We start from the raw sequence: 26,485 nt of genomic DNA on the forward strand, positions 1-26,485 counted from the left end.
TGGTCTAGATAATACTTAGTCCTGCCATGAGTGCAGGGGACTGAACTAGACGACCTTTTGAGGTCCCTTCCAGTCCTTTGAGTCTACACCTACTACATTACTTGTATTGGGGAATCCTCCCCCAGACAGATCTGGAGCTTTTGAGTTCCATGTCTTATCGACACCTTTCTCAGGTCAGTTGACAGTAATGGGAGTTAGGAATGCAGGATCAGGCCCTAAATCAGACCTGCTAGATAAGCTCAGTCTAAATTACCAGCATTGTAACAAATGGCTACAGTTATTTGTGTTTAATTATATATCTTATAAAGAATAACATAGCCCTGATGGCACATAAGGCTGCATTTCCATTCAGGAGTTCTGCTGACAAAAGCCCACAAAAGCAAACTCCTCTATTTGTTTATGTTTATGATGGGGTTTTTTTATTGTCATTCAGGACTGATCTATAGAAAGGCTCCATTCAGAAAAAAATAGCTGTGGTGTTCCGGGCTGTGCAAATCTTGAAAGGTTGCAGATCTTGTCTCTGTGGGAGGCCTGTCTATTCAGAAACTAATAATAGAGTAGAAACAACCAGCTCTGTAGCAGCAAGTTGTGGAGCTGACTGGGAGGTAGGAAAAAACTGTTTTCCTTGTGTGCCAGTTAATGTCCTATTCTCTCTATACTGAGCATCCTCCAGTTCTGCCCTGCTGCCTTAGCAGCAATGCACATGATGAGCATTTCCAGCCTTAGGGTGCTGTACCCGCATGATCATGGATGGGGGAAAAGACAGATGAAACTACATGGCCTGGAAGAAAAGGAGTACTTGTGGCACCTTAGAGACTAACCAATTTACTTGAGCATAAGCTTTCGTGAGCTACAGCTCACTTCATCGGATGCATTCAGTGAGCTGTAGCTCACGAAAGCTTATGCTCAAATAAATTGGTTAGTCTCTAAGGTGCCACAAGTACTCCTTTTCTTTTTGCGAATACAGACTAACACGGCTGTTACTCTGATACATGGCCTGGGCAGCTCAGTCTCTGAAATTCAGTATACATTATAAACAAACCTCTTAATAGGGATGGTGGAAGTGGGAGGTGATGCCTCCAAATGGCCTGTTAGATAAAAATTGTCAGGTTTGAATTTCCCCTTTACTTCTATAGGGGATGTTACAGACAAATGGTTGTCATAAATAACTCTTCCTGATGGCCATAGCCAGCTCTCCTAGAAGTTTGTCAGCAAATTTTGGGTCATGGCCTTTTTAAAATACTTCCTTTTGGACTAATAATAAAGCTTACGTTGTGGATTGAGTCCTGCCTATGAAGTATAGGGAGGGGTTCACTGAGCATGTAGCAATGATTATCCCTGGTCGGAGAATTCAGCATTGTGAAAGCTGTGCTGTTTATTGCGCACGCACAATGTTGAACTCACTGAAGGCAGGAGAGAAAGAAACAGCAAGAAATATTCAACCTATACAAGCATCATATGAAAAGAAAGAAAGTTGATAAAAACAAGTGTCTTTCTTTCCTTTCCCACACCTGGCTAGCTAGAGATCATGCAGATTCCCTTATGTAAAACTCTCCACACCCACTGTATAGATCTTTAAATATAAAAGAAAAATTACTATACTGAAAATAAAGTTTTGTTAGATTTCCACTTCCTCATCATGGGGGTGATATTCTGAGCTCTCTGAGCCAGAGGGAAACTCAAAAGGTTTTTGAAAGGTCAGAGATATTCTGTATTGAAGGGGTGTCAAATTCATTCTGGAGACAGGACCAAATTCCATTTTAATTATTGTCCATGGGTGAATGTAGATCAGGCATATATGTCTCCTCCTTTCTTCTCTTTGAATTTCCCACTGTGCAACTACTCTCAAGTCCTCCTTTGTGGTAGACTTCACTCCCACCCCCTTCCTCAGATCATCTGCTAGAATGATCAGCAATCAAATTGTTCATGGTGACATTTAAAGTGTCACCACTGGACTTTTGCATTAAAGCTCCAGTTAGATTAATGGGGTGGGCAGGAGAATCTATCACAGTCAGAGCCATTGCTGTGTATTGAAAACTCCCTTAAATAAATAAATAAAATAAATCATTCTTGAATATATCATGCAGGCCACATAAATATGTTAAGTGGGCCAGATGAGGCATTTGACATCACTGCTGGATCAAATATCCAAAAGGGGTTATAGAAACAAATTAATGTTTTGTATTTATTCAGAGAGCTCTGGAAACTTAACTGTTGCATTGTACAGTCTTGAGACAACAGGAGGCAGGGTCTTTCCAGTAAAGGATTGTGATGGTGGAATTCTTTCTCCCATTACATTCTCTGGGGCTACACTTGATTTATTTGTTTATCCTTTTTCTTTCCCCTCCCCTCCTTCCTAACTTGGTTCCTGTTCAGGGATTTACTTGGACTTGTCTAACTAGTTGCAAATTATGGGCCATATTATGAGTACTCTTCTGTGAATGTACTGGAGACAAGCATGCACAGGAAGCCCTTTCACTCCTCTGGCTGCTACATGTAGAAGCTAGTCATAAGTCAGTATGTAGCACAAGAGAGGAGTGGTGCGAGTTTGCTGCTAGTGTCAGTGGTGGGTAGGTACAGAGTTGGTCAGTAACAGAGAGGCTGGAACAATTCCGGGGGCTGCTGATGATGGAAACCATGTAGTCGATGTTTGTTATTACTACTTCAAGCCAGGGAGTGCAGCAGCCCCTCGTTCCAGTACCACGGGTGAATAGTAAGTTTATGGAGGGTGAATAATGATAGTGAATGAAGGGTGTGTGAGAATAGAAGGTGTGAGTGCTGTGTAAATACAGGTGTAAGGAGATGAAACAGTGAGTAGGTGAACTTACCTCATGTAAAATGATAAGGAACTACATGCATTTAATAATGTATTCAATGGATCAGATAGTACATATATATAAAAGATAGCTAGTAATATTATAAACAAGTGCATAACAGTATAACTGATGGGAGGACTAGTTTGTAGGATGGCCTTTGAATAACCTTTTGGGAGGGAATGCAAAACAAAGCTGTTTGGCTACTTAAGATTTGATGTACTATCTATCCTGTTATTCAACTCTTGAATTGTCCTTCATTTTGGGTACAGAACAAGGATTAAGTTAATCGGTGGTCATGATGACCCAGACAAGTATAATCAGGATAAACAAGGAAAGTCTCCAAAGATCCTGTGAAATATTAAGATTAATAGTTTTTATGGCTAATAAGTAGACAAACGTTACATAATCTAGTGTTATGTGGAATCTTATATTTGGTCATAGATATTGTTAAACATTATTATGTAACAGATCTGAGATGAGGGGTGCTGACAGAAAGCAAAGTGTCATCTTGGGCATAAAAGAGGGTACGGAGACATGTCTTTGCCTTTGTTTATGTACAATCTTGTTGTATGTACTCAGCCAGATCATTGGTCTGACATGCCTCAAATGATCACTGGGATGTGGCTCTCTGTACCTATGCTGAATAAATCTGTTATTTGGATCTGAACTCTGGAGTTAGCAGTGGTTGTCAGCTTTGCTAGGTTCGTAAGGTAACCTGTGGGCCTGGTTGGTGATCCTGAAAACATCTTCAAAACAGGTAGTGCAAACGTGAGTTTGAATGAGTGCAGGGGGAGAGAGTGAAAATAAAGTGTGAGATGAGGAAAGGAAGATTCTTGGGGCTTGATTCTGCGCTCAATCCAGTTTTACCGTCTTGTTTCTCCACACCTCCACTAACTTCAGAAGTTATGATTTGCACCAGTGTAATCAAGTACAAAATTTTGTCCATGGATTAGGATGGAGAGCAAAAGCAAGAGGTTGAGAAGAGAGGGTGAAAGGCAGAGGGCTGATTCTCCACTGTGACACCAGTTTTGGGTTTATATAGCTTCAGTGATTTCAGTGGAGTTAGACCAGAAAAAACAGAGAATCAGGTCCAGTCTGTGCAAGCCTACAAGAAAAGAGATGAGGAAGAGAGAAAGAGAATAACATAATTAAGAGAGGGAGAGAAAGGAAGGAAAAGATAAAAAGTTGAGACAAAAAATAAAAGTGGGATAGAGAAATTATAAAGAGAAAGAGAAAAAACTATAAATGATACAACTTAATTAAGGTAACATTGTAGCTTTTATTTAATTTTCCTAAACTAACCTACATTTTAGGGACAGCACTAAAGATTATTTTAAAAATGCAACTGATATCATTGTTCACACAGTTTTCCCCTTTTGCCTCATAAGGGAGACATTACATCTTATTAAGCCATGGCACCAACACATCTACAGTAAGCTTAGTTACCAAAAGTCCAACAACACAGGTGTAGCTGATCAGGAAGACAATTATAGGCACTGCCTACTGATGGAGGGAGGAACTCCCAGTGCAGAGGCACCTGCATTTGTTTTCAAGCTACATGCCATCTTTGTAGTAATAATAATTAAAAGAAGAAGAATAAAAAGAATAATAAAAAAGAAGAGCTTAGCTGGATTACACCTAATAAGTAGATAAACATGTTACATAATCTAGTGTTATGACAGAGACTCTAGGACCCGGGAGGGGGCGGTCAGGGAACACGGAGCAGGGGGGAGGGGATTGGATGGGTGGCGGGTTCTGAGGGGGGCAGTCAGGGGGCAGGAAGTGGGAGGGGGCAGAGAGGGGGCGGGGGCCAGGCTGTTTGGGGAGGCACAGCTTCCCTACCCGGCCCTCCATACAGTTTCGGAACCCCGATGTGGCCCTCAGGCCAAAAAGTTTGCCCACCCCTGCCCTAGGATATTCTTTGATCAGATCAATGTTTAAAATAGAACAGGAAAAAATAGAGATTCAATACAGAATGTGGAAGAGTTTCAGCACTACTGGAAGAAAATCTGTTCTGAGGATGTACAACATAATTAGATAGCAGATTGGATTAAAAATGTGAGAGAGAAAATTAAAAATCACAGAATCGAGGAATACACAGGAATATCTAAGAAAAAAGAGATAAACTATTGAGAGGAACAAAAAATTGTAAAGCACCTGGATCAGATGGGGTGTATAGATTCTGGCTGAAATGCTTAATAACTCTCCGTGACTATTTATTTGAACAATTTAATAAATGTTTGAAGAACAGATGTCCAAGATGGACAGGGAGAACCGTTCTCATATGGAGAAAAAAAAAAAGAAGGCCACAATGATCCTATGAATTATAGACCAATCATATGTTTACCAATGATGAGGAAACTGCTAATGGCAATTCTGGCGAAGATGAGATCCAGATAGTGCTAGCTTGCAGTGGAATGAAGCACTCCTGAGCAAAAAGGCTGGATAGTAAACATGAAAGGGACAAAAGGATATCCACCTCTTGATAAACAGGAGGATCACAGAAGATGCAAAACAAACAAAAATATAAAAATGAAAAAAAATTGAGATTGTTTGGATAGACTAACAAAAAGCATATGATGGTGTCCTGCCCACATTCGTGGATCAAAACTCTCAGGGTTCATCCAAAGATAATTTTTTTCCTGCTGCAATCTGTGGTGAACTGGAACACTCAACTCTACCTCGAAGGGACTCTTGTTGATGAGGTCTAAATTAAAAGAGGAATATTTCAAGGAGATTCCTTATCACCAGTGCTGTTCACAGTAGTGATGTTGCCACTGACATGGATGAGCCGGAGAGACATTGTGTTTACCTTATCAGCAAAGAGTAACAACCAGTTACCAGTTAACCATTTGTTACGTGTGGAGGATTTTAAACTATCCGAATGGTCACAAAAGGAGATATAAAAATTGATGATGTGTAGAAAAGTTTGGTCAAGATATAAAGCTTGGCTTGGCTAAATATGTGTCAGCGTGTGTAAAGAGGGGCAAACTGATACAATCACATGGCATCTAAATTAACGAAGATACTATCCAAGATTTCTCTCAGCCTGGCTCCTACAAATGCCTTGGATTCAGGGAACGGTTGGAGTTACAACATAAGTCAAAGTAAGAGTGAGAAAAGAATATTACAGACAAATAAGAATTACTAAGGACAAAACTCAACCTGAAGGATTTGATTCACCCTATTAACATGTGTGTGATACCAGGAGTACGATACACTTGCAGAGTGATCAAGTGGAATCGAGGAAAAGAAAAAAACTGGCATCCAAAGAAAGTTCCTGGTGATGCATAGAGAAGTGAGTAGCTATCAAGACATGGACAGGATGAAAATTCAATGGTGTGATGGAGGAAAAGGTCTGCTATCTGTGGAGGAAGCAATTGATATTGAAAAATATAACATCGAGACATATAAGGAGTCGGCCACAGTAAAAGATCATCTGGTTGTGATAACAAGTGAGGGCTGAGTGCACATCTCAGTCCTAGAAAGCATAAAAGAAAGGAGAAAGCAAATTGCCAAAGAAATGCTTGAAAAATTTACACAGAACTCAGTGCACGGGCAGTGGTGAAGAGAGATTGAAGTGAGCGAAGATTAACAAACTCATGGTTTGTAGAAAGATACCTCAAAAGAGGGGCAGCACACCTCATTATGAGTGCACAAGAACAGTCCTTAAAGCTTAATTACATTCAAAACAAAATTGATTGACGGAACTGCTCCCCTAACTGCAGAATGTGTTCCAAAAAGGAAGATATCGAGCATGTGTTGAACACCTTCAGGAACCTGGCTGGGCTGGGAGAGAATATATGAACAGAGACAATGAGGTTGCCAAGTGTTTGCATTGCAACCTCTGTGGAGTGCTCCAGAGAACGAAGAGTCTAAGATTTTTATGGGCTCTGGTAATTGTCACAGAGTAAACGGTGCAGGCAAACATGCCAGACATAGTTGCTGTAGAAAAGAAGACAAATAAGATCAGGCTAATTGATATTGCCATACCAACAGAAAAATAAAGAACCAGAAGAGAAGATAAAGAAGTATTAAGAACTCTGCCACAAGATGGAACGATTGTGGAAAACTAGAACAGAGATGATCCCAGTGATTATTGGAACACTTGGAGCGATCCCTAAAGGTATGAATGAGTAGCTTAGGAACATGTTACGAGTGAAAGACATCAGGATCAGTGACCTCCTGAAAAGCGCTTTTAGGTGCTGTGATGAAGATCAAATGAGAATGAATGCATTTGAACTCCTTAAATGAGGGAATTATGTGGAGGGTTTAACAAAACTCCTGAACTCCCAAAACTACAGAATCGGTTTGTGGTGACTCAGGGAGAGAAATTTTAGACAGTAGCTTTCCCCTTTTTATGCTTAAAGATCTTGTATATTGTGAAAGTTCTTTGTTTAAAAAAAAAAACAGCTACAAGATGTAATAGTGAGGGATAATATATATTCAAAGGCGAAGCTCCCCCCAACCCCTTTTAAAGGTGACGAACTCACGTTTCACATGCAATTACTTTGAGGATAAATTTCAGAGTAGCAGCCGCGTTCTTTTTGAGGATAAAGTTTCTTCCGTTTGGCCCAGGATGCTTTGCTGTGCAATTGTAATAGCCCGTGCTGAATTGAATGACAACAATGGATTGTTTCTATGGTATCAGCCAATCAGTCGCTGGACAGAGATGAAAAGGTGAAATTTAAGATGCTGCTCCAAGAGGTCACATTACTCCCTCTGCAGCTCCCCTCCGCAGATCTGCCTCCTAGTCTGACAAACTGGACGGACAATCATGTCCTCACAATCTGTAAAGCCCTGGAAAACCGTGGCATACCTTTCAGTTTGAGAAAAGGACAAAAACTAAAACTTGATCACTTCTTCTTGGCTTTTTTGACAGTGACTGAGTATGCTATTCATCTATTTGATGCATGCTCTGTGAAGGGAATTATATCATTATTCCCTGCACTGGCAGGGGATGGGTGGGATCTTCTGATAGGGCTTTTCCATCTCTAATTTTTTTAGCTCTTTACTAAAAGTATTTTCTTGCCTTTTGAATGGGCAGTAACGTTGTTACTGCTTCTCTGTGTAAAGTGAAATACAAAAATGACTGGCACAATGTGACCCATACTTTCTTGGACCCTTCTTATTGGAGGAAAATTTGAAATAGAAGGTGAATGAAAAGCTGCTTAGTACTCCCAGCAGACTTTGAACTAGCAAACAATAGGAGCATGCTGAATAGAAGCGGAGACAAGAAATGCTGGAATACCTGGTGCTGGATCACTACTACTTCAGAATCCTTTAGATACATTAATCTCCTGTTAGAAAACAGAAACCAAGTTCGTGCATTTTAAGTGTTCAGGGTGGACACACAAAAGAGCTGCGGCAGCTTGCTTCGCTTTTCTACAGAAAGTGCCATTCACCCGGGCAAGGGGGGACCGTGGGACGGAAGGCCTCCAATGCAACATAATCACAGTAGTTCTGCTCTCTGTGTCTCGTATGTGTGTAGGGGACATTTGAGGGGAGATGCTTGAGGAGCAGGAGTGGAAAGAAGCTAACTTGCCCCTCCTGACTGACAGAAGTAGGCTCTGCACCACCTCCACATAAGCCATGGCAGAGAGGAGGTTTTACAGCAGGTTGGGAGAGAAACAGAGGGCTAGGGCCAGTCCTGTGGCCACAACCCGGACCCTCATGCAGAGGTCTACCCCAAGGACTCAGGTAATATAGATGAGCTAGATAGTTGCAGTGGAGAAGGGGCTGCAGAGCTGCTGTCCGCAGGTTGGTAATGGATTTAATTCTCCCACCACCTGCCTCTGTAGTTCCCATTTACTCATACTTTTCCAGGGTGGGGTGAGGATCCAATCCTCCTCTCCCTGTTCATGAAGCCGAACTCCCATTGACTTCAGCTGGAGTTCTGCCCGAGGAAGGACTGAAGAAACTAGGTTAGACTATCAAAAATGACACACACCCCCAAGTGTCTGTAACTGTCCTGATATAATGGAAATGGCAGAATAACACCCAGCACGCTGGGGCAACTGGGCTGCGGTCAGCACAGCCCCCCCCCCCGCCCCCCAGCGGGGAATTGATCTGCCAGGATCGTGGCCTTACACTGACTACAGCGGGAGTAGGATCCGGCCCCGCAGCTCCCGCACCCCTTTCCCCGACTGCTGCACGGCGTCTGCGGCCCCGTGTGCTCCGTGCCCAGGGCAGGCGGCGCGGGGCGCTCCGGTCCGGCCGGCTCCCGCTCCGGGTTTCTGCTCCTGTCGCCGCGCTGCTGGGGGGATCGCTGTGCGTGTTTGAATGAGGACGCAGGTTGTGGCGGCGGCAGAGCGGGTGCCGGCCCCTTCTCCGCTGCTTGCTCCTGCTGCGGGGCTGGGGCAGAGCCGTTCCGCAGCCGCTGCGGGGGGACGTGCCCTGGCGAGAGGGAGCCGCTCAGAGGTACGAGCTGCCCTGGGGAGCGGCTCGAGGGAGAGGGGCGGGGGGCACTGGCGTGCAGGGCTAAGGACAGGCACCAAGTTCCCGTCAACTTCCCCGTGGCAGGCGGTGGCGGCATCCCCGTCCGTTGTGTGGCGCAGCCCCCCGGGCAGCCGGTTTCTTCTGTCGGGGTAACACGCTCGGGAGATGGGTAGGCGCTGCTGGGCCGGTGCAGACGCCTTGGAGCCATCAGCCTCCCTCCCAGGGGAGCTTCACGCCAGCGGGCTGTTACCAGCTCGAGGTGCAGCCCAGGGGAGGCAGGTTTTGTTAGCTTCCTTGGAGTAGATGTAATCGCCTCTCCGAGTGTCTCGGCCCCAGGGAGCCAGGGGAGAGGTCATTGTGTCCGCGACAGCCCCCACGAACTGTTAAGCCCTCCGTTTAATGCCATGGAAATGAGGAGCTCACGCTAGTCTCAAATGGCGTGAATCATTGGCATTTAATGGAAGGGGGACAGAAGGCAAAGAGAGGCGAGGAGGGTAGACAGAAGAAATGACTGATACCCAGTTACTAGATAGACCCTAAGCAAGCGTCTCAATTATTTTTGAACAGCTACGAATGTGCCTTCGTTCGCCTGGGAGCTGGAAAGCCGCAACACTGGAGTGCGGATCCCTCTTGAAATTGGTACATCTTTTTCATTCATCTGTTGTCTCTAGACTAACCAAACATAATTGGCCTGGCAGATATTTTTTAAGGATAAGTGTTCTCTTGTGTTGCTGGTTTGTACTTTTCCAGTTTGCCACCTGCTGTGTGACCCAAAGTGGGCGCTTGAGAGAGACAGAACTCTTTTGCCTTGTATGTTTTGATTTTAGATAACATTAATTAAGAATAAAAAGTAGTTGTGCAAACAGTGATGGATCTGATTAAATTCCAGTCAAGTAAAGTCTTCTTGATTTAATATTTCCTTCTTTGTAATACACTTGTATTGAGCGGATGAGTTCAGAGATGTAGGTGAAAGAGAGAGCAAAAAGTTAGCCTCTGAAGAAAGGTTAATTGCTTTTCTTGTGGGTCTCCCATCTCATTTTCTGTACCCATTTAAGTCTTTTGCAGGTTAACTGACTCACCAGAGCCATAAAAGTTAAGATAGCCAATACAGATTATCCCGTTGTTTGGGAAGCATATTTCCTTATTCTTAAACAATATTCTCAGTGAATGGGAACAGAGTTTGTTTACCAGGAGTGTTAAATTTGGTACATGTACATATTTCTTAGATTATGATGTTAACAGGCTTATATTTCAGGTGGCTCAGCACAGCTTTTGTCCTTCCTGCTCCGCTCAGTAACCCAATGTGGTTATTTAGCTGATGTATGGTACGCATCATATATGAGAAAGCCGATGAGCCTTTTCTAGCAGTTATTGCCACAAACAAGAAACATGGATTCCTAAATGGAGTTAGGGAATTCTTTAGCTGTAGTTGGAATTGATCTCCTTGCCCTGTAAAAGGAATTAAATGACTAGGGCCTTACTTTTTGATTATATGGAATAAAGTGCAGTATGTTGCTATATAATACGTTATTAAGTGCTTGGTCTCAAGGACAACAAAGACATCTGAATTAAATAATCATTTTTCTGCTTTGTAAGACTAGTTCTCTTATCATATCCTATTAGTAAATGGAATAAGAAATGGTGTGTTGCCCTCACATCTCATGGTTAAAGAAAGTTTTGGCATTCAGATAGTTTGTGATCCTGTTTGCTGGTTTGTATCTTGCAGCAATTCCCTAATTCCCAATGACATGTGTTCCTATTGGTTCCTGGAGGTAAATTGCAAAGAACAATGTTAGCAGGGAGTCAGATAATTAGATAGAAAAACCTAGGGGGGATGGGGCTGAAACAAAGGCAGAAGGGTTTGATGCAGTCTAGATTTATAGCCAGGCAAAATTGGTTTTGAAAGAACAATAGGTTGAGTAATTTGGTCCAGGATTTTTTTAAAACTTGCACCATTGAAAGAATTTCTGATTTGGTCATCGGCTTCTTAAAAGTTTATAGCCAAAGTGTCTAAAATAAATATGTATAGTCAGGCTTGGAAGAATTTATTTTATTGGTAAATGTCAGTAAAGTCAATTTCACTGTATGCATACAAACTGACAAAAATTTTGCATTGATGATAATCAAAATTTACAGATAGGCAAAGAAAACTGCTGCTTGTGAACTTATTAGAGTTTGACTTAAGAATATTTACCTTGTATACTTTGACATGTGATGTTGACAATTGTATTTTAACAGTTATAAAGCTTGAACTTTTTGAATCTCAACATCTACTGTCCTTAAATAATTATTATCTGTAATAATTATCCCCCCATACTTTCCCGCAACTGAGAATGTAAATTGATAAAAATCAAACAAAAAAGCTCAAAATCCATATTTCTTCACAACCATGAAAATTTAAATAGATAAAAATAGGGAAAAATGCTTAAAAATAAACATTGATATTATCCCTGGACATTATTTAAAAAATTGAATTCTGCCAACCCTATCTACAGTATTTGACATCTTTTTTCAGTTAGAATGTTCTTCTGGTTGATGAGATGCTTTAAAGTTCTACAATACGTCAATACGCTGAGGCTATAAATAAACCATGTCTTTTATCTGAGTTCCAGTGAAGTCCTCTATAAGTACCATCTTTATTACCTATATCTCACTATAAGGAGCTCATGCCTTGTTCATATGAATAACTTTGAAAGAAATATTGAGCCTGGAGAGAGAAATTGTGTTGGCAATTACAACATTAATTCAATGCTTCTTAGGCATTATTTGATATTCAAGATACAGTTGATATGAAGATAAGTCATAAAGAGCGGTGTATCTCTTCCAGGGTCTGTTTCAGGAATTGTATTAAATTGTATTTATTTTTTCAGTTCAAAGAGAAAATATGAAATAGAATTCCTATTGTTCATTTGGACCCTCATGTACAAAAGTTTATTTTTGTCTTGTTGAATAAGAAGAGTGTGAGATTCAGAAGGCTACGGCTTCCAGGAAGCTGCAGGTCCTCAGCATTTCTCAGCATTAGACCCTCAGTTTTGTTAGGAATATTTAGGGATGAAATCCTGGTCCCACAGAAATAAATGGGAGTTTTGCCATTCAGATAGGAGACCCTAACTGTTGTAGGTTTCAGAGTAACAGCCGTGTTAGTCTGTCTTTGCAAAAAGAAAAGGAGTACTTGTGGCACCTTAGAGACTAACCAATTTATTTGAGCATGAGCTTTCGTGAGCTACAGCTCACTTCATCGGATGCATACCGTGGAAACCGCAGAAGACATTATATACACACAGAGACTATGAAACAATACCCCCTCCCACCCCACTGTCCTGCTGGTAACTGTTGTAGTTGATCTTACCGTTACAGAGGTCTTGTGATTAAGAAAAAGGACTGAGAGTCTAGAGAGCTGGATTCTGTTTGCAGCTCTGTTGAAGGAACTGAGGCATTGAAGTCAATATGAGTTTTGCTATTGACTTCAAAGGGATGAGAATTTCACCCTGAGTGTATTTTTAGCATCTATATGTAGCACTTTTTGGTCCAATCCTATAAGATGCTGAGCACTCTCAGCTCCCACTGACTTAACCTCAGCACCTAACAGGATTGGGTCCTTTCTGAAAGCACTTTACAAACATCTAATTAAGGCTTTTTTAAACTGAGTTTTAGCCCTAAAATAAAAATTAAGAAAACAAAAAAACAAACAACCCTCCCCCCCCAAAAAAACCCAACCTCCCCCCCCAACATTATTTCGCTAATTGTATCTTCATCCTTTGTGATATGTATGGCTCACAGCTGTGTGTCTGTTGTAATTATTCGGTTTAGTTAAGTTGCTAGAAGATACGGCACATAATTCTGGAGAGCAAAAGAAATGAAGAAACCGTCCAAAAGAATCATGCATAATTCTTAAGTTACCAAGACAAATGTAAGACTGTATCAGTGGTATCAAATGTACTATTCAGGGCTTCTTTGTTCAAGAGATGTCTGAGTTATAAAGTACAGTGTTTGCGTCCTTTACATACACTCTGGTTATATATTTGTTCTTAAGGTTCATGACCCATATTTCACAAAGCTCCAGAAACTATTAAATATAAATATGGTTACTATTCAGGTACCCATATCCAAAACATTTCCGCCATAACAGTACTTAAAAGAAGTCTGGGCCCAATCCTGCAAGACTTACTAACACAAGTAGTCCCACTGAAATCAACAGAACTACTAAAATAAATAAAGATTACGCATTGGTGTGCGGGTTGCAGGTTCTATACAAAAGAAAAAAATCTACTACTACTGTAATGTACACAGTGTTGAAATCTTCCTGCATTGTTGAGCAACAGCCCCTGGAGTAAGCCCAACAGAGTGAACAGATACTTATATCTTCTATATAGCCTGTGAAGGATTCAGTTTCTGGATAAAAGGTTAGGTTGTATAGCAAAAGAATATTATGATTTATCATCTGACTATCAATGATTAATTAAAAGATTTATGGAACTGGCTGAAAAACATTTTCCCATTTTAAAAGTCTATAAAATAGGGATCAGCTGGTACTTCTGGATCAAGTGGAGTGGAACTCATTTTTGTAACAATACCAGCTCAGCTTGGGATGTTGCCTAGGGAATTGAGTTAGCGCTTCTGTCATTTCACCCTTTAAGGCCTGTGTTCCAAGATGACTTTGGGAGCAAGCATCAATATTTTAAAGGGAAAAAAATCTCTCTCCATATGAGTTGTAGGTGAAGTTATCCACTATTGATTTGCTGCTAGTAGATCCCAAGCCTGCCGTTAAGCAGGAGTGCCCTTTGCATTGATATGTTGTCAAGAAATACTAGACATCAAAATGGTTTGATCCTCAAAATACAGGGGAAAATTCTCATCTCAGGTCTTTATGTTAGTACTCAGCTTCAGTATTCAGAGTTTCTTCGATTTGTGTGACTTTTCTTGTGATGTTAGGGAATGCTAATACTGTAGTTGAGTATTACTATGTGGATCTGAGGGGAGAATCTTTCTGTTACTACAAAGAAGCTTAGGCCCTGTCTACACTACCAAAATGTATGTTGCTCAGTGGTGTGAACCCCCACCCCCATCCCTCCCGAGCAACGTAAGTTTCGCTGGCATAAGTAGTGTGCATAGCACTATGTCTGTGGGAGAGCTTCTCTCTCCAATATAGCTATCACTGCTTGTTGGGGTGGTTTAATTAGGTAGACGAGAGAGCTCTCTTCTGTCGGCATAGAGCAGCTACATGAAAGATCTTACAGTGGCTGGCGCAGCTGCATCGCTACAGTTGTGCCGCTGTAAGCTCTCTACTGTAGATGTAGCCTAAGCGAGACAAGTTGCGTGAGGTAATATTTTTATTGGAAAAACTTCTGATGGTGAGAGAGACAAGCTTCCGAGGCACACAGAGCTCTCAGGTCTGGGAAAAGAAAAGGAGTACTTGTGGCACCTTAGAGACTAACCAATTTATTTGAGCATGAGCTTTCGTGAGCTACAGCTCACTTCATCAGATGCATACCGTGGAAACTGCAGCAGACTTTATATATACACAGAGAATATGAAACAATACCTCCTCCCACCCCACTGTCCTGCTGGTAATAGCTTATCTAAAGTGATCAACAGGTGGGCCATTTCCAGCACAAATCCAGGTTTTCTCACCCTCCACCCCCCCACACAAATTCACTCTCCTGCTGGTGCTAGCCCATCCAAAGTGACAACTGAAACCTGAGGTCTGGGAAAGGTACTCCTAGCTAGCATCACAGCTAAATGCAAGGTGGAACAGATTGTTTAGCATAAGCAGTGAGCACATATTCCAAGGGACCATTCCAGTTAGAGTGGCCCATTAACACCTTGAATGGTCCCTTAGAATATGTGCTAACTACTTACGCTGAACAATCTCTTCAGCCTTGCATTTAGCTGTGACACTCAGTATCTCCTGAAGAAGAGCTCTTGTAGCTCAGGAAAGCTTATGCTCAAATAAATTTGTTAGTCTCTACGGTGCCACAAGTACTCCTTTTCTTCTTGTAGCATGAACGCTTGCCTCTCTCACCAACAGAAGTTGATCCAGTAAAAGATATTACCTCACCCACCTTGTCTATTTAATATTCTGGGACCAGTACAGCTACAACTACACTACATAAAAAGAAGCTTGTCCTTTAATGAACACTGAGTAGGGTTTAATGGTTATATCACCTAAGGACCTACTCATGCTACAATTGAAGTCAACAGTAGTTTTGCCATTTAGATCAGGTCATAACTGTAGGTCCTCTTGAAGTGAGCTGTAGCTCACGAAAGCTCATGCTCAAATAAATTGGTTAGTCTCTAAGGTGCCACAAGTACTCCTATTCTTTTTGCGAATACAGACTAACACGGCTGTTACTCTGAAACCGGTCCTCTTACAGTTAGGGATGTCTTTGCAGCTCTGTTACAGACGTCCTGTGTAAGTTTGGGAAGCACAGTCTGTCTATGCCTCAGTTTCTTTCTCAGTAAAATAGGGTTGATAAAACTTACCTCCTTCACAGACTTATGTTGAGGCTCAGTTCATTAGAGCTTGTAAAGTACATGAAAGATGTTTGAGATGAAGATGCTTCAAAAATGCAAAGTAGCCTTATTGTGTCTTCCTCTCTGTATTGTACAGTGCTGAGCATATTGTTGGCACTCAGAAAATAATAAATATGTGGTTGTGATTCATACTTTATATCACTATTTCATTTGTAGTTAGTCACATTTTTAGTTAGTCACAAATTTTCATTCGTACTATTTGGTGGGAGCTAATTTAAAATAGCTTTTATTTTGCCTTTAAGAAAATTAGGTCTGGTTTTCTGGGCAACCTTTATAAGAGTCAATGAAAATTAATTACCTCTTGTATGTCAATAGATAGTCACTAGTACTACAGATCATACCATCCGTATGGCATGTAGGATATAGGCACATGAAGCAAGCATCTCTGATTGCTGTATGGATTTCCATTTAAGCCTTGAGTTATATACTGAGTTTAGAATGCATCCACATACTTTTTCTAGGAGAACCATTAACTCTTAGTTGTCAGACTGTCACTAAAGGAGTATTGTTTGGTTCAGCGGTAGTAAAAAATAGATTGTTTGGTTAGTGAAGGCCGATAATTTTGTTTGTGTTTTAATGGGGTAGTATAGCTGTCTGTGTCAAAATGGTCTTGTTAATATGCAGCATCTTTGGCTGTCAAGCTATGATGGCCTATTAAAATGCCATGTGCTTTCTTAATTAGAGTTTTAGTATTGATATATGATTCTTTGTATTAGTTCAGATTATTATTATGAAGGATGAATAGTAAAAAAACGACACAAGCAGGTAGGGACAAAATTATAAAGGCAGGAGTGTTGTAAGCAAGAGATGAGAAGTAATTCTTCCGTTCTACTCAGCACTGATAAGGCTTCAACTGGAGTACTGTGTCCAGTTCCAGGCAACAAACTTGGGGAAAGATGTAGACAAACTGGAGAAAGTCCGGAGGAAAGCAACAAAAAAGATCATGTTTTCTAGAACTCTGACCTACAAGGAAAGATTGAAAAAACTGGGTTTGTTCAGTCAAGTATGTAAAACGTTGTTATAAAGAGGATGGTGATAAATTGTTCTCCTTATCCACTAAGGATAGGACAAGAAGTAATGGGTTTAAATAACAGCAAGGGAGATTTAGGTTATATGTTAGGCTTCCTAATGGCAAGGGGAGTTAATCATTGGACCAAATTACCCAGGAAGATTGTGGAATCTCTGTGATTGGAGGTTTTTAAGAACAGGTTAGATAAACCTGTCAGGAATGATCTAGATCGGGGAAGTCAATAGGCAGAACACGGGTCAAATCTGGACTGCCAGATGCTTTTGAATGGACCCCAAAATCTTCTTATTTAGTTGTTATTATTATCATTACTGTTATTGCTGTGTGAAAAATGTTTCTCTGGAGTCTGGACCTTGACTATATCTTGACCAAGAAATTTGGACTTTGACTAAAAATGCTTGACTACTCCTGGTCTAGATAATACTTAGTCCTGGTTCTGTGTAGAGGACTGGATTAGATGACCTGTCAAGGTTCCTTCCAGTCCTACAGTTCTGTTATTCTGTGATTCTATTTTTTCCCTTTAAAAAAACAAAATTCTTAATCACTGTTTCCCAAACTATGGGTCAAAGACTCAGAGGAGGCCTGGCGAGATCCATGGAGGCTGAGGTCAGTTATCAAATAATGTAAATGTTTTTTGGGAAAAAAAATCAATAAATATAAAATAATAAAAGTAGATACCCACTCTAAGTCCTGTCATGATGTGTCCTTATAAGGGTGATCAATTTGCTTGTCCATTAAAATACCAGCTGATGGTTTACTGTAGACAGTTTCAAGAGGTGAGTGTGTAGGAGGCTGCTTTTCCCTCTGTTAGTGAACATGTGTGTGTGTGTGTGTTTGAATTTATTTTATACAAAACAGGAAAAGCCCCATTACAAACATTGTTTCCTAGGTATGACACAAAGTGCAAGTAAATTTATTAGAGCATAAGTGCATGTAGCCATGCACACAGACCATGACCAAATGTATCACTGCATTGGAATACCAGATGAGTCGAGTGTAATTGCTAAGGGCCAAAAGCACTACTGAGCCTCATGTCACCGTACATGTTGCGTACATCATTCACTCTTTGTTTGGGCTCAGGTCTGGCCCGAGGTGATTCAGAAAGATTGATCATTGCATAGCAAGCTGTTCCAGTGATGGTGAAAAAAGAAAGTGAGGAAATACAATGGCAAAAACATGATGTATGGTTTCTGTATTGATTGATGCAAAACAACTGTGTGTGGTATGATAGAAAGTGATTGCGGCTGAGAACAGGAAATCTTCAGAGTTGACACAATATTTAGAAACCAAACTTCAGTCAGTGAAAGACAAATCTGAGAATATTAAAAAAAATAAAATAAAAAATCAACAGGGTCTGATTACCCAAACTGGCAATATCAGCATGAACCCCACTCAAGCATTTAATGGTTATCCCCATTTGAGATGGGTGCTATTCCAGAAAATCTTACCGTTCTGTGAGCAAGAGGTATGGTTTCAAAAGTTACAGGGCCTGAAGCAGCTACCAACTTGTAAACATTGGGCTTCTCAAATAACAACTGTTTCATGCTATGTTAGTGATGTGGCTGAGGACATATGAGAACAACTGCTTTCCAAACTCAGGAAGTGTGACTACTTAGCAAGTTGGAAAGTCTCTGGTGCTGCACAACTCCTGGCTTTTGCAAGGTGTGCCTCTGGTTGTTTTGATGAAGAGGCAGGTTTTTTCTAAAGCTATGCTAGAACATGGGAATGTTTACTGAAGGCATTTCTGGAAACAGACAAAGATTTACATGGTTCTCAGGTGATGATAGGTAAGCACAATGTAGCCTTGTTACCATTCTGAATCAGCGCACCTATTGCTCCATAGTGTCACTGTTTCATACACTGCTATGCTCTTGTTATTAGGAAAAGGCCTTAAAAGCTGTGCCAGGTACTTCATGAAGCTGTTAAAGATGTGAATGTCATTAACAGCTGTTAAATGGATTCTTTATGTTCTTGGATCACTCTGTGAGGACATTGGTTCCTTTCACCAGCATTTACTGTTTCACACTACAGTGAGGTGGCTTTCATATAAATAAAGTGCTAACAATGCACTTAAGACCGGAGTTGCATGCTTTCTTGAATGATAGCAATGTCCTCTTGCTCACACCCTCAATGATTCAATATTAGAGGCCTGCATAGCCCACTTTGCTGACATCTTTAGGCACTGAAATGAGTGGAACTGTTTTCTCCAGGGGCAGAATAGAATTTTCTGTCCTTGAATGATAGAACCATTCATCAGAAAACTTGAATTTTGGTCTTCTCAAGCATGATGAGTAAACTTGGAGTCTTCAGTCTTCATTGAAGGAGCTGAAGACCTGGTTGGGAATTATCAGGAACTCCTAAATTGGCATCTGAGGGAACTTAATTTTCCCAACGGCGGAACTATTTCCTAATGACCCCTCATGGGAAAAAGCATGGGTAAAGATACTATTGATTCAGTAGCACCGGGTAGGCCCTGGTAAAACAATTTGGCAGACCTCTCCTGAATTCCTTTTATTTGTAGTACAGGTAATGAGTGTAAGAATTAAATATTAGTACACTAGGCTAAACATTCCAGAATGTAGCTTATTACAAAATAAGAGGAAATACAGCTGTTAGCAATATAATTTGTATTGCTCTGATATGATTTAGAGTTATTGATTGACAGACTTACATTTTCTTTTTTTTACATGTCCAAACTTTTACACTGCATGTTCACTGAGGAAAGTTTATTAGCCTTAAGAAACAATGGTCTGTTTTGTTAAAATTTCCTCATTATTTATTGTGCATTCTGAAGCCTTGAAATGTATTTTTAATTTTTCCCTGTCCCAGGGGTGACCAACCTGAGCCTGAGAAGGAGCCAGAATTTACCAACGTACATTGCCAAAGAGCCACAGTAATATGTCAGAAGCCCCCACATCAGCTCCCTCCTCTCCTGCGCCCAGTGCCTCCCACCGTGGCCCACCAGCAGCCCTGCCGGTCAGCGCCTCCCGATCAGCTGTTTCGTAGCGTGCAGGAGGCTCTGGGGGGGAGTGGGGAGGAGCGAGGGCACTGCAGGCTCAGGGGAGGGGGCGGGAAGGGGTGGAGTGGGGGCAGGGCCTGTGGCAGAGCCAGGGGTTAAGCAGTGAGCACCCGCCACACACTGGAAACTTGGGGCCTGTAGTTCCAGCCCTGGAGTCGGTGCCTATACAAGGAGCCGCATATTAACTTCTGAAGAGCCACATGTGGCTCTGGAGCCACTGGTTGGCCACCCCTGCCCTATCCAGTGTTTTTTCAGACACTTTTTTTCACCATCCAGGGTGCCTTGTACTACCCCGTCTGTCTGTCCAGGGATGGCGAGTTGTACTGGCCCATGGTGCTTGCCCGAGCTCCAGGAATATTTAGAGCACAGGGGCCCAGCTGCACCAATGTTCGGGGCCGGGTCTCTCCCCTGACCCCACCTGCCGCCCCCGTGCACCTCCCCCCGGATTGCTGCCAGCCGGGTGAGATGTGCTTCCCAGCCGCTGTGCATTCCAGCCCCGTGCAGTCTCTTCCTCTCGGCAGCCAGCCCGCGCGCCTCCACCCCACCCAGTCCCGCCGGGCTGACCGCTCCGCCGGGAGGGCTGCATTCAGTGCTGGGCTGCGGGATGTGGGGGGATGGGACGGAATTCCATTGTTCAATGGGAGGGTCCACTTTGCGGGGGGTGGAGAATGCAAAGGATACTACCAACTCGGCGCCGCCTGGCCCACCTCCCCTCACGGCAGCGGAGAGAGTCACAGGTGAGTCCCCCTTCCCCGCAGAGACCCCAGCAGATGTAAAAGGGCCTGGGGGCCCCGCTGCCACCACCAGCGGCGCAGCGAGGTTAAAGCGGCTTCCTGCCTGCCCTCGCTGCGCACGGCACGCCACTCCCGGAAGCAGCCAGCACGTCCCCTGCGGCCTCTGGGAGTGGGTGTGTGTGTCTCCGCACGCTACCCCCGCCCTGAGTGCCGACTCTGCCATTGGAACTGCGGCCGATGGGAGCTGCGGGGGCACTGCCTGCGGGCGGCGGCGCGCGGAGACCCCCTGCCCCCTTGCCTAAGAGCCGCTGCCAGAGGGGTGGGCAGGTCGCTTTCGGGAGCTGCCTGAGGTAAGTGTCGCACCCCCTCCCATACCCCAACCCCCTGCCCCAGCCCAGAGCCTGCACCCCGCACCCAAACTCCCTCCCAGAGCCCTCCCCCTGCTGCATCCCAACCCCCTGCCCCAGCCCAAAGCCCACACCCAAACTCCGTCCCAGAGCCTGACCCCTCACCCCTCCCGCACCCAAACTCCCTCCCAGAGCCCTCCCCCTGCTGCATCCCAACCCCCTGCCCCAGCCCAGAGCCTGCACCCCGCACCCAAACTGCCTCCCAGAGCCCTCCCCCTGCTGCATCCCAACCCCCTGCCCCAGCCCAAAGCCCACACCCAAACTCCGTCCCAGAGCCTGACCCCTCACCCCTCCCGCACCCAAACTCCCTCCCAGAGCCCTCCCCCTGCTGCATCCCAACCCCCTGCCCCAGCCCAGAGCCTGCACCCCGCACCCAAACTGCCTCCCAGAGCCCTCCCCCTGCTGCATCCCAACCCCCTGCCCCAGCCCAAAGCCCACACCCAAACTCCGTCCCAGAGCCTGACCCCTCACCCCTCCCGCACCCAAACTCCCTCCCAGAGCCCTCCCCCTGCTGCATCCCAACCCCCTGCCCCAGCCCAAAGCCCACACCCAAACTCCGTCCCAGAGCCTGACCCCTCACCCCTCCCGCACCCAAACTCCCTCCCAGAGCCCTCCCCCTGCTGCATCCCAACCCCCTGCCCCAGCGCAAAGCCCACACTCAAACTCCATCCCAGAGCCTGATCCCTCACCCCTCCCGCACCCAAACTCCATTCCCAGAGCCTGCACCCCCTCCTGCACCCAAACTCTCTCCCTGAGCCTTAGGCAGGTCTGTTTGGGGACGGGGAGGGGTGGTGGGACTTGGACCCGTTCTGGGCACCACCAAAAATTATACAAACCTGCCGCCCCTGTGTCTGTCTGTCTCCAACTATTGTCTCTTGTCTTATATAAAGATTGTAACTCCAGTGAATTGGAGGCTCTGTCTGTATCACTTCTGAACTGTGGATAATTTTATGAAATTAAGTCATGAAGTTACGGTGTCTTGGAAAGTTTATATGGATAAGGCCCTAAGTGTTTCTCACATCTACCATTGAATCTTGGCCATAAAATGTTCTTTGTCATTTTTGGCAGAGAATGAAGTTTGTTTACAGATCATAATTCCTGTCACCGTAACTAAAAGAGAAGAGAGAATAATATGTTGGGCATGTTTCTCTTTTCTCTTTGTTTATATGAAAGCAAGATTTTAAGTTCCCAAATGTTATTAATATCCTTACTGTAAAACAAATAGCTTGCGTTGTATACTCACCAGTACCCTTTATTGCTGACTAAATTATTAAAATGACAAAACTGATTTTCTATTAAACCATAGAGTCAAATTATCTACTCCTATCTGCACTGTGACATAGGTGCTGAAACTAGGCTTGAAATGGTTTCCATCATGTACAGAGTTTACAGTTTGGTTCAATGGCTCTCAGCACCCCACTATACAAATTGCAATACAAACCCCCTGCATTGTGTCTCTCTTTTGCACTACAGAACAGATCTCTTACATATTCTGCATTTGTCCTACGTGCGTAACTTCATTGATGTCTATTGCCCTTATTCTCAATGTTAAATGAGTGCAAAATATATACCACAGACCCATAGTGCTGATCAGAGGAGAATTTTGCACAGAAAATATATGGAGCCCTTCAAATTCTACATTGCTGGTTCAACTTCAGCCTAGTTAAATACTGGCCAAAAGTTGTCACCATCTAGTGCAGGGGCGGGCAAACTTTTTGGCCTGAGGGCCACATCAAGTTTCCAGAATTGTATGGAGTGCTGGTTAGGGGAGGCTGTGTCTCCGCAAACAGCCAGGCGTGGCCTGGCCCCTGCCTCCTATCCGACCCCACCCTGCTTCTCATCCTGATGGCCCCCCCGGGACTCCTGCCCCATACAACCCCCCCTGTCCCCTGATGGCCTCCGGGGACTCTTACCCCATCCACCACCCCCTGCTCCCTGTCCCCTGACCTTCCCCGGACCTCCCACCCCTGACTGCCCCCTGCTGCCCTATCTAACCCCCCCTCATTCCTGACTTGCCCCCCGGGACCCTTGCCCCATCCAACCAACCCTTCTCCCTGTCCCCTGACTGCTCCCAGAACCCCTGCCCCTGACTGCCCCCCGCTGCCCCATCCAACTCCCCCCTCCTTCCTGACTGCCTCCCCAGGACCCCTGTCCCCATTCAACCCCCCTGTCGTCCGCCCTCTGACTGCTCCGACCCCTATCCACACCCCTGCCCCCTGACAATCCCCCCAACTCCCCTGCCTTCTATCCAACTATCCCTGCCCTGTTACCGCACTGCCTGGAGCACCGGTGGCTGGCGGCACTACAGCTGGGCTGTCCAGAGCACTGGGTCAGGCCGCGACCCTGCAACTGTGCTGCCCGACTCTGCAACTGTGCTGCCCGGCTGCCCAGAGCCTTGCACTGACGGTGCGGCGCGCTGAGGCTGCGGGGGAGGGGGAACAGCAGGGGAGGGGCTGGGCAGGAGAGTCCTGTGGCCTGGATGTGGACCGCAGGCCATAGTTTGCCCACCTCTGATCTAGTGGGTATCTGGTGGCCTAAGTGCAATAAGTAAGTGGTCCTCATCCATATTTTAGTGGGACAGATGGGTACATCACAAAAGCCACCACCATAGTCAGCACTAACTGGCATCTTGGGTATTCACCATCAACTTAATAGTTACTCCACACTGGGTTTCTCTAAAAACATGTTCAAGGACAATGAAAAGTCTTATATTTGTAAGCAACATTCAATTTTTATGTCTTAGTCTTTTAAAATTATTTTCCATTCAAATTTAGATACCTACTTTCCAGGGCAACTACAGCAAACTTTTTCAGTTGATATGGTGGTTACTATGTCTTTTAGATATAGTAAAAAAATATTACTTATAATCTGATCAGTGCAGCAGCTGGTCTTCTTGCAGAGGTTTGAAGGTTGTTTTACCAGAAGCAGCTGTGTGATTTATTAATTAAATATATTGGTTAGTAAAAACATGGGCTAGAAATGACAGCTCCTTTTCTTGCATTTCACAATAAGGCAGATTGGCGCTCAGGTCTATGGGTGATTATAAACTTTGATGCAAGGAGCAACATGTTAAATATACCCCAATTTGTCAATAGGTAACAAAGCAAGGTGGGAGTGTAACTGGGTGTCACTGTTTAGCAGTCTTGTGCAAGTAATGTCTTCCCTCTCACTTATGACTTGCTCAGCATATACTGGTATTATAAAGTGCAAGAGAAATTTGAATAGCCCTAATCTTTGGATTGTGTGACAGCATATTCTAGGATATTAGAGAGACAAGATGGGTGAGGTAATATCTTTTATTGGATCAACTTCTTTTGATGAGAGAAACAAGCTTTTGAGCCGCACAAAGCTGAAGAAGAGCTTGCTCTTCTGTCTCTAAGCTCTCTTACCAACAGAAGTTGGTCCAAAAAAGGATATTACCTCACCCACCTTGTCTCTCTGATATCCTGGGACTGACACGGCTACAGCAACACTGCACACTCTAGGATATGAGAGTAAAAGTGCCGTGCTGTCCTCTGCTTTGGCTTTACCAAGCATTTTCTCCGTTTGTTCAGAGCCAGATTCTGCCACCCATACTCGTCTAAAATAGACACCCAGTCCAATATGAATAAAGATAGCAGAATCTGGCCTTTAGAAATGTAGGGCTCGATCCTGAAAATGGCGTATTCACATGAGTAAGAGGATGTAGGACTAGGTCCCTAGTGTAGAACACCATATGTAAATGGCTAAACCTAATTTACACAGCCAAGCAAACTGTATGAAAACAGTATTAATAAAAACATGGTTCTGGCTAACATGGTCCCTCCTACTGCCTGCATATGGTCTAAGTACAGGAGTATGAGATGAGCAACGCTGGTTCCATTTCTGACTTTGCCAGAGATTTCCAGTCATACTCTGGATAAGTCACTTAACTTCTCTGTGCCTCTGTGCCTCCCCATCTATAAAAGGAGGCCAGTAATACCAATTACACAGGCATGTTGTAAATTCCTCAAGCACTTTGACATTCTCCAATGGAAGGTGCTGTACAAGTGCAAAATATTTTCACTACCTCTGTCTTTGTGTATTCTGGGGGCAGTTGAAAGAAACACATTATACAAATCGATGGGGCTGCACAGGGTGCAAATCAGCACAGAATATGGCCTGCCACCATACAGGCTCACTCCTCTATCCCAACTCCAAAGTTAAAAGCCAGTGTTTTTCTTGTGAGCACTATATTCCTGCTAGCCAAACACCTACCACTATTGCTAGACAGTTGGTCTAGAGGTATGGGTTTTTTTTCTGATCCAGTTGTCTGTGGTACTTATAAGAGTGGTTCTCTGGAAATTCCTAAAGCTAGTATGTTATTACTTCTAATCATGCCTCTTCTGTGCCCTGAAACTGAGTCTCTTGCTTGGCTTTGTTTGGTTTTCTTGCATGCTGCCTGACCTGTAGGATAATATATTTTCAATTCTCTCCCCATTCCTCCACCCCCTGTTGTTGTACCCACTCATTTTCTGAAAGTTCTCTGTAGCTTTCAATAGTTTTCTGAGCTAGGCCCTCTCTAAAGTTTCTGTCAGTCACAGGGATTCACACCCCCACCCATCATGGCCTGAGGGTTGGTGCCTTTTCCATATTATTGCCTCAGTGCTTCACAGCATTCTTACTGGTTTACTTTTTGTTTTGGAGTAAAACATAAATCAACCAGGCACAGGAGGTTATTGGACTCCAGTGTGGCGCCTCTTGGAAGGTCTCAATATTGATTTATTTATTTTACCATCTGTGGTTCCCTTTTTTCTAAAGAAAGGGGGAATATTGCATTTGATGTTTGCAAAAGATGGTAATAGGTACTGGGCTGCAATAGTAAAATGGAATAGTAAGATTGGTTTTTGGCAGTGGGGGAGGGGATTCAGTGGACTGTCATCTGCTCTGATCAGTAGGAATCCCTGATGGTCAGCCAGTCAGTATAACTGGTGTCTATTGAAGTGTTTCAGGAACAAGGAGGGAAGGGGGGCAGTTGAGAGAAAATGGGATTAGTAATCTCCCCATCCAGTGCACTGCTCACTTTAATGTAGTTAATCTGTCTGAACATTAGCAAGGATATGAGACAGGGAAAATTGGTATGAATTCTCAGCCTTTTAGTGTGAAGTGGTCAGGTGCTTAAAACCCCGTCTGCACTACTAAACTGCAAAACTTCAAGGTTGAATATTGCTGCTGAGCATTTCTAGTACTGTTTGTTCCTGAAACATTAACCAGTCTGGTTTGTGTAAAGTGGTTCCTTGTGAGCACATATAGCATTCCCTCCAACTATTGCTATACCAGTGCATTGTGGGTCTGCAAAAGTAGTGACCTACTTCCCTGAACAACTCCCCAGGGGACAGTTTTTGTGTGAGAGAACCTGCAAAGTACTGTGGAACCAGAAAGTTCTTCTAACCTTGTGTTCTAGGGATATCAAGTTACAAACCTTTTGGGGTTAGGAGTCCCTGTTGATCAAAAACTAGGTGTATTCTTTATCGAGTATTTAACAGAGGATT

At 43.6% G+C, this 26,485-nt stretch overlaps 1 protein-coding gene across 8 annotated transcripts in view; it reads left to right on the plus strand.

The window, feature by feature from the left end:
- Positions 1-9,185: 9,185 nt before the first annotated feature.
- PLCH1 (phospholipase C eta 1) overlaps positions 9,186-26,485 on the plus strand; it is a 158,769-nt gene continuing 141,469 nt past the window's right edge. For 5 of the 8 annotated variants that reach the window (XM_048865253.2, XM_048865254.2, XM_048865256.2 and 2 more), the window contains exons 1-2: positions 9,208-9,236; positions 9,822-9,893. The gene's annotated coding sequence lies outside the window, so the exon portion shown is untranslated. Of the gene's footprint in view, positions 9,237-9,821; positions 9,894-26,485 lie in introns of all 8 variants that reach the window. The other 3 variants (XM_048865260.2, XM_048865261.2, XM_048865258.2) reach the window with 2 other exon arrangements.

This window comes from Caretta caretta, chromosome 9 (genome assembly GCF_965140235.1).
Source record: "Caretta caretta isolate rCarCar2 chromosome 9, rCarCar1.hap1, whole genome shotgun sequence".
Lineage (NCBI taxonomy): Eukaryota > Metazoa > Chordata > Testudines > Cheloniidae > Caretta > Caretta caretta.